Source organism: Pongo pygmaeus, chromosome 2, assembly GCF_028885625.2.
Source record: "Pongo pygmaeus isolate AG05252 chromosome 2, NHGRI_mPonPyg2-v2.0_pri, whole genome shotgun sequence".
NCBI classification, from domain to species: Eukaryota; Metazoa; Chordata; class Mammalia; order Primates; family Hominidae; genus Pongo; species Pongo pygmaeus.
In genome coordinates, this window is record NC_085930.1 from 67,762,915 (window position 1) to 67,772,176 (window position 9,262).

A 9,262-nucleotide genomic window follows, 5' to 3' on the forward strand; every position below is an offset into this window, starting at 1 on the left:
GCTCCTGAGTCTGGTAGGGACTTGGAGAACCTTTATGTCTAGCTAAGGGATTGTAAATACACCAATTGGCACTCTGTATCTAGCTCAAGGTTTGTAAACACACCAATCAGCATCCTGTGTCTAGCTCAGGGTTTGTGAATGCGCCAGTGGACACTCCGTAACTAGCTACTATGGTGGGGACTTGGAGAACTTTTGTGTTTAGCTCAGGGATTGTAAACGCACCAATCAGCTCTCTGTAAAATGGACCAGTCAGCAGGATGTGGGTGGGGCCAGGTAAGAGAATAAAAGCAGGCTGCCCGAGGACCCCACCACTGGCAACCTGGTGGGGTCCACTTCTGCATTGTGGCAGATTTGTTCTTTCACTGTTACTGCTAATTTTTTGGGTCCCTGTTGCCTTTATGAGCTGTAGCACTTATCGTGAAGGTCTGCAACTTCACTCCTGCAGCCACAGAGAGCAGGGACCCACCAGGAGGAACGAATAACCCCAGACGCAGTGCCTTAAGAGCTGTAACACTCAACTGCGAAGGTCTGCAGCTTAACTCCTGAGCCAGTGAGACCACGCACCCACCAGAAAGAACCAACTCCGGACACATCCAAACATCAGAAGGAACAAACTCTGGACACGCCACCTTTAAGAACTGTTAACACTCACCACAAGGGTCTGCGGCTTCATTCTTGAAGTCAGTGAGACCAAAAACCCACCAATTTTGGACACATTTCTCTAGTGACTAACAATGTTGAGCATGTTTTCGTGAGCTTGTTTGCCATTAAAAAGTAATCAAGCTGGCTAAGTGTAGAGGCTCACGTCTGTTAATCCTAGCACTTTGGGAGACCTAGGTGGGAGGATCGCTTGAGCCCAGAGTTCAAGACCAGCCTGGGCAACATAGTGAGACCGTATCTCTATCTTGTAAAATAATTTAAAATTAAAAAAATAAAGCTAACATATCTATCACCTCAGTTTTTTTGTGGTGAGAACATTTAAGATCTACTCTTTTGTCTGGGCACGGTGGCTCATGCCTGTAATCCTAGGACTTTGGGAGGCCACTGTAGGCAGATCATCTGAGGTGTGGAGTTCGAGATCAGCTTGGCCAACATGGTGAAACCCTGTCTCTACTAGAAATACAAAAAGTAGCCCAGCGTGGTGGTGGGTGCTTGTAGTCCCAGCTACTCGGGGCTGAGGCAGGAGAATCGCTTGAACCCAGTGTAAGAATTAAAGAAAAAGTAGAGAAACATGAAGGGTGGCTTGACAGTCAGCAGGTTTATTTCCAACCTGGGAGGGACTTCTGACCAAGTTAGGTCAGAAACTGCACAATCTTACAGACTGAAGAGTTTTTAAGGATTCAGGGTGAGAGAGTTTTATCAGAGGCTTCGACTGCTTCTGTGTCTCTTTATTGTGCTTATCTGGGAGGGAGAGTTGTTTTGTCTGTTCCCATACATCTTTCTACAGCTGCAGGCATATCCCCAGAGTCTGCTTTTAGCGTCCCTATCTTAGTGCACCTGAGGGAAAGGAATGTGCTTATTAAGGCCCACTGTTTCACTGGGGCACATTGTATGAGGATGAAGTTTGGCAGTTACCCAAGAGACTTTCCCCCTACTTCCCTCTGTGCCCAAGCTGTCTTATCTGTGTTTTACTGGCTGCTCTTTCTGGCTGCTTGTGGTTAGAAGAGAAGTGATTTCCTTGACATGCATGAGGCTAGAAAGGGAGCTGGAACTTGAAGTGGTGGTGTTTGTCCAAGATGACGGTGCTCCTGCTCTGTCACCCAGGAGGCGGAAGTTGCAGTGAGTTGAGATCGCACCACTGCACTCCAGCCTGGGCGACAGAGCAAGACCCTTCTTTAAAAAAAAAAAAAAAAAAAACTACACTCTTAGCAATTTTCAAATATACATTATTTATTAACTATAGTCATCATGCTGTATAACAGATGTCCAGAATATATCCCTCCCAACCAAAAGGGTGACTCGTACCCTTTGACCAATATCTCCCTGTTTCATCTCAACTCCCCTGGCCCTGGCAACCACCATTCTACTCTGCTTTTGTGAGTTCAACTTATTTTATTGATTGATTGATTGAGACGGAGTTTCGCTCTTGTTGCCCAGGCTGGAATGCAATGGCGCGATCTCGGCTCACCGCAACCTCCGCCTCCTGGGTTTAAGTGGTTCTCCTGCCTCAGCCTCCCGAGTAGCTGGGATTATAGGCATGCACCACCGCGCCTGGCTAATTTTGTGTTTTTAGTAGAGACAGGGTTTCTTCATGTTGGTCAGGCTGGTCTTGAACTCCTGACCTGAGATAATCTGCCCGCCTTGGCCTCCCAAAGTGTTGTGATTATAGGCGTGAGCCACTGCACCCGGCCAGTTTATTTTAAAAATTCCGGCCGGGCGTGGTGGCTCACACCTGTAATCCCAGCACTTTGGGAGGCCGAGGAGGGTGGATCACGAGGTCAGGAGTTCAAGACCAGCCTGGCCAAGATGGTGAAACCTCGTCTCTACTAAAAATACAAAAATTAGTCAGGCGCTGTGGCAGGCGCCTGTAATCCCAGCTACTCGGGAGGCTGAGGCAGAAGAATCGCTTGAACCCAGGCGGCAGAGGTGGCGGTGAGCTGAGATCACGCCACTGCACTGCAGCCTGGACGATAGAGTGAGACTCTGTCTCAAAAAAAAAAAAAAAAAAAAAAAAAAAAAAAAAATCCACATATAAGTGAGAACGTGCAGTATTTATCTTCTTTTTTTCTTTCTTTTTCTTTTCTTTTTTTTTTTTTTTTTTTGAGACAGAGTTTCGCTCTTGTTGCCCAAGAGGAGTGCAGTGGCGTGATCTCGGCTCACTGCAACCTCCGCCTCCTGGGTTCAAGCGATTCTCCTGCCTCTGCCTCCAGAGTAGCTGGGATTACAGGCGCCCACCACTGCGCCCGGCTAATTTTGTATTTTTTGTAGAGATGGGGTTTTGCCGTGTTGGCCAGGCTGGTCTCAAATTCCTGACCTCAATTGATCTGCCCGTCTTGGCCTCCCAATGTGCTGGATTACAGGCATGAGCCACCGCGCCTGGCCCACATTTTCTTTATCCATTCTTCTGGCAATGGACACTTGATTCCATAGTGTGGCTATTGTGAATAGTGCTGCAATGAACATGGGAGTGCAGATATCTCTTCAAAATACTGATTTTCATTTCCTATGTATATATACCCAGAAGTGAGATTGTTGGATCACATGGTAATTCCATTTTTAGTTTTTCCAGGAACCTCCAAACTGTTTGCCATAATGGCTGTACTAATATACATTCCCACCAAGAACCTGGGAGGGTTCTATTTTATCCACATCCTCACCAACACTTATCTTTTGGCCATTTAATGTCTTCTGTTGAGAAATGTCTACTTAGGTCCTTTGCCCATTTTAAAATTGTTTCCTTGCTATTGAGGTCCTTATATATTTTGAATATTAACTCCTTATTGGATGTATGATTTACAAATGTTTTCTCCCATTCTGTAAACTGCCTTTTCACTGTTTTTTTACTTCTTCTCACATCAGATAGGCAATGTGTTGACATCATAACAAGGTTTGAGGGAGGCACACCTCACACATGAACATGAAAACCCACTCATCATGCTTATGAACTATGAAAAAATCTGTTGTATTTTGTTTGCCATTCTTGTTTTTTTGTTTTGTTTTGTTTTGGTTTTTTTTTTTTTGTGAGACGGACTCTCACTCTGTCGCCCAGTCTGGAGTGCAGTGGCGCAACCTCCGCCTCCCAGGTTCAAGTGATTTTCCTGCCTCAGCCTCCTGAGTAGCTGGGACTATAGATGTGCACCACCACAACTGGCCTATTTTTGTATTTTTAGTAGAGACGGAGTTTCACCATGTTGGCCAGGCTGATGTTGAACTCCTCACCTCAGGTGATCCACCTGCCTTGGCTTCCCGAAGTGCTGGGATTACAGGTGTGAGCCACCGTGCCCAGCCTGTTTTTTGTCTTCAAGGTGTCAGTTCAAATATTTCGTCCATTTATTTAGCCGTTTTCTTACTGCTGGATTTTAATAGTTCTTTATATATTTATTCAGGCCAATTGTTAATGCTTTTCAAATGCATGTGTATGTCCATAATGTATATGTGGTGATATATTACTTTTACAATGGTAAAGAAACAACAACAACAACAACAACAAAAACCCGAACATCATTTCCATGTACAATGCAATTTTGGCCTATGGTATCTTTATCATACAGTGAAGTTGATACTGCATTGCTCCTTTGTGTATGTTGCGTTTTCCTGAGGTTTTTCTGCAAATGTCATTCTAGTGTCTTTTGCTTTGAGAACATGCAGTGAATAAATGACTACACTATAAGCTCCATAAGAGTAGAAACTGTTTCTCATTTTATCTCCAGTGCTTCACACATAATAGACATAGAATGTATTTAATGCTAATAAACAACTTCTTAGGCAAAATGTTTGTGAAAGCTACACTGAAGTATTTATCATTTATTGAATTGAAACGTTTCATTTCATTTATTTATTTATTGAGACAGGGTCTTGCTCTGTCACCCAGGCTGAAGTGCAGTGGTGTGATCTTGGCTCACTATGGCCATGACCTCCTGGGCCTAGGCGATTCTCCCACCTCAGCCCCATGAGTAACTGGGACTACAGGCATGCACCACCACACCCACCTAATTTTATTTTTTGTGGTGGAGGTCTCTCTGGGTTGCCCAGTTTGTCCTCAAAACTCCTGGGCTCAAGCAATCCTCCCATCTCAGCCTCCCAAAGTAATGAGATTACACGCATAAGCCACCACACCTATCCAATAAAATTATTTTTTAAAAAACTGTTATGGTTGGAAGATACAGCTGAGACACAATACAAGCTTCACGCTTGATAGTCTTAGCAAGCTCAAAGGAGCCAAAGACAACTTTGTCCTAAATGCAAATGTTGATGCCAATGGATACCACCACTTAGATAAATGTAACAAACAATTGGTTTTTTTGCACTCTCAAGGTATCAGTGAGATCCAGGGAGAGGCTAATAGAGGGCCAGTATGGTACAGAAAACACAAAACTGATTTATGAGACTCTGAGTGGCTCTGCACTGACCTGGGAATAAGGTTTTAGTTTTGGCTTTGCCACCAAGATGGACATGTCACTCAACCTGTCTGGGTTTGCTTCTATATTCCTAGAATGGCAGGGGCAGACTAGATTATCTCTAAGATTCTTTCTCAGCCTAATGTTCTGTGAGTTTTAATTCTTGCTAGTCCTAATCTTTTGCCAATTTAGTGCACAGGGTGACTTTACTTTTTTTTTTTTTTTTTTTTTTTTTTTTAGCAGATACGGTGTCTCACTATGGTGCCCAGGCTGGTCTTAAACTCCTGGCCTCAAGTGATCCTCCAGGGTAACTTTTCATTAGAAAATAAACCAGCCGGGCACAGTGGCTCATGCCTGTAATCCCAACACTTTGGGAGGCCAAGGCGGGAAGATTGCTTGAGCCCAGGAGTTTGAGACCAGCCTAAGCAGCATAGTGAGACCCTGTCTCTAAAAACAAAGAAAACAAATAAATAAAGAAAAATTAAATAAAGAAAGCCCAGCCTGGCCAACCTGGTGAAACCCTGTCTCTACTAAAAATACAAAAATTTGCTGGGCCTGGTGGTGCATACCCGTAATCTCAGCTCTTCAGGAGGCTGAGGCATGAGAATCGCTTGAACCTGGGAGGCGGAGGTTGCAGTGAGCCAAGATTGCGCCACTGCACTCCAGCCTGGGTAACAGAGCCAAACCCTGTCTCAAAAACAAACAAACAAACCAACAAAAAAAACGAACAACAACAAAAAAACCTAAGAACTCTAAATCAGCCTTTCTTATTGTATAATCTACTTGACAGTCATATGGCCTTCAGATGTTAGTTGTTGTTGTTGCTGTTATTGTTGTTTTGAGACAGTATCCAGCTCTGTTGCCCAGGCTGGAGTGCAGTGGCGTGACCTCAACTCGCTGCAAATTCCACCTCCAAGGTTCGAGCAATTCCTGTGCCTCAGCCTCCCGAGTAGCTGGGATTACAGGCACACATCATCAAGCCGGGCTAATTTTTCTTTTTCATTTTTAGTAGAGACGGGGTTTCACCATATTGACCAGGCTGGTGTCGAACTCCTGACCTCAAGCGAGCTGCCCACCTTGGCCTCCCAAAATGCTGGGATTACAGGTGTGAGCCACCGCACCCAGCCATGTATTTTTGTACAATTATTGACAGCAGCAATTGTCTGCAAATTGCCAGAGCAAATTTTCTAAGTCATATTATCCAGAGGCAACTGGGGGCCAACCTTTTTTGCAGGCAACAGCATGAATCTGAGTATAAATACTGGGAAGGAGCCTAGAGATGAACAACAGGCTTCCTGTCCCCACCGCCATGTTTATTTGTTTATTTTTTCTATTTTTTTTTTTTTATTGTAGAGACAGGGTTTTGCTGTTGGTCAGGCTGGTGTTGAACTTCTGGCCTCAAGTGATCCATCCGCCTGGGCCTCCCAAAGTGCTGGGAGCCATAAGCCTCAGCACCCAGCCCCCACACCATGTTTTTGAGATGGTGTCTTACTCTGTCACCAAGGCTGGAATGCAGTGGCATGATCATGGCTCACTGCAGCCTCGACCTTCATGGGCTCAAGTGATCCTCCTACTTCAGCCTCCCCAGTAGCTGGGACTATAGGCTTGTGCCACCACACCCTCCTAATTTAAAAACTGCTTTTATAGACAGGGGTTGCACTATGTTGCCCAGGCTGGTCTCAAATTCCTGGGCTCAAGCAATCCTCCTGCCTCAGCCTCCCAAAGTGCTAGGACTATAGGTGTGAGCCACCACGCCTGGCCTGTACTCCACTTAGTGTGGCTTATAGTACAGGCTGAGTATTATCTGAAATGCTTAGGACCAGAGGTGTTTTGGATTTGGGATTTTTTCCGCTTTTGGAAATCTGAAATACTTTTGGAACATCCTTATATGCTTACTCGTTGAGCATCCCTAATCCAAAATCCAGAATGCTCCAATGAGCATTTCCTTTGAGTGCCATGTCAGTGCTCAAAAAGTTTTAGATTTTGAAGCATTTCAGATTTTCAGAATGGGGATCATCAACCTGTAGTATACTTCTTTAGCTTGGTGAAATAAACATGGGCAGTTAAAGGTCTGAGTAACAAGAGTGGAATGACAGAACTGGGTACTTCTGTAACGATCAGCCAGACAATAAGCTCCCTATTTTTTCCTGCTTCTGAAATCCACTTTAACCATGTTGGCCAGGATGGTCTCGATCTCTTGACCTCGGATCCGCCCACCTTGGCCTCCCAAAGTGCTGGGATTATAGGCGTGAGCCACAGCGCCCAGCCCAAGCTTAATTTTTAAAGACAGACTGAAAACAGCTTTATTATCAAGGGACTTGCAATCTATGCCTAATAGCTCATGGGTTCAAACCTCTTACTTTTCAGCTTTTCAGTAAATAAGTGAATTAAACCAAATTATAGGGTAAAAAACATTTCAAAGTATACAGGCATGAAGAGGTTCCCTTGAAGGTGCCTATGAATGGCTTAGAGGAAAATTTAAAATTTAGCTCATTTTCCACTCACAAGATTTTTTTTTTTTAAGACAGGGTAATACTCTGTTGCCCGGGATGGAGTGCAGTGGTGCAATCTCAGCTCACTGCAGCTTCCACCTCCTAGGCTCAAGCAATCCTACTTCGGCCTCCTGAGTAGCTGGGACTACAGGTGCGTGCCACCATGCCCAGTTAATTTTTGTATGTTTAGTGGAGATGGGGTCTTGCCACATTGCCCAGGTTGGTCTCAAACTCCATCTCAAATTAGCCATGCCTGGCTAATTTTTTTTGTATTTTTAGTAGAGACGGGTTTTCACCATGCTGGTCAGGCTGGTCTCGAACTCCTGACCTCAAGTGATTCCCCTGCCTCAGCCTCCCAAAGTGCTGGGATTACAGGCATGAGCCACTGTGCCTGGCCAATTAAGATTAATATCTATAAGCCAATAAAAAATGTATTGAGCATTTTCACATGTAATGTCATAAAAAGAAGAGCTTTTTCTGCCTAGTATACCATCACTTTTGCCTCCATTACTGTATCATGCTAGTCCTTGCATATAGCAGGAACTCAATGCTTTTTTTTTAAGCACCTGTCTGCTATTAAATCAATGTGTCTTTTAAACTGACGGTACCGGATAACCTAAAACTTGAACTTTAGAACTACTTTTTTTTTGAGACAGAGTCTCGCTTTGTTGCCCAGCAGGCTGGAGTGCAGTGGCGTGATCTCAGCTCACTGCAATCTCTGCAGGTTCAAGCGATTCTCTTGCCTCAGCCTCCTGAGTAGCTGGGATTACAAGCACCTGCCACCATGCCCAGCTAATTTTTGTATTTTTAGTAGAGACCGGGTTTCGCCACGTTGGCCAGGCTGGTCTTGAACTCCTAACCTCAAGTGATCCACCCGGCCAAAGTGATGGGATTACAGGCATGAGAGCCACTGCACCTGGCCAAAGATGTTCATTTCTATTCTAGGATGCACATGCTAAATCAGAGACAAATCCATATCAAGATCAAATCCAGAGCTGAAGCACAGTGTCAGCATGGTAGGATTGGGAGGAACTGAGAAGAGGAAAAGGGCAATACTAAATGAAAAAGTCAAGTCCAGGAAAACTTTCAGGGGGAAATTTGGCTTGAGGTAGACTTTTTTTTTTGAGATGGAGTCTTGCTCTGTCGCCCAGGCTGGAGTGCAGTGGCACAATCTCAGCTCACTGCAAGCTCCGCCTCCCAGGTTCACGCCATTCTCCTACCTCAGCCTCCCGAGTAGCTGGGACTACAGGTGACCACCACCACGCCTGGCTAATTTTTTTTGTATTTTTTTTTAGTAGAGCTGGGGTTTCACCGTGTCAGCCAGGATGGTCTCGATCTCCTGACCTTGTGATCCACCCGCCTCAGCCTCCCAAAGTCCTGGGATTACAGGCGTGAGCCACCATACCCGGCCTTGAGCTAGACTTTGAATGGCAAATATGATTTGAATTGAGGGAAATTAATGTATACAGAGCATAATGACTTCTGTGATTAAAATAGAGATTCTATATAGTGGATAAGCCTTTAGAAGTAGGTTGGTACAAGTTTATAGTAAGCTTTGGATACCAAAATGAAAAGTTTAAACTATCTGCTTTTCTTTTGAGACAGAGTCTTGCTCTGACACCAGGATGGAGTGCAGTGGCGCGATCTCGGCTCATTGCAACCTCCGCCTCCCGGTTTCAAGCGATTCTCCTGCCTCAGTCTCCCGAGTAGCTG

General features: G+C 44.8%; 1 non-coding gene across 1 annotated transcript; it reads right to left on the reverse strand.

Moving 5' to 3' along the window:
- Positions 1–3,513: 3,513 nt before the first annotated feature.
- Positions 3,514–3,617, reverse strand: LOC129034446 (small nucleolar RNA U13). Its single transcript, XR_008501921.1, has one exon. It is a non-coding gene; the product is annotated as a small nucleolar RNA U13 (small nucleolar RNA).
- Between the last annotated feature and the right edge of the window lie 5,645 nt (positions 3,618–9,262).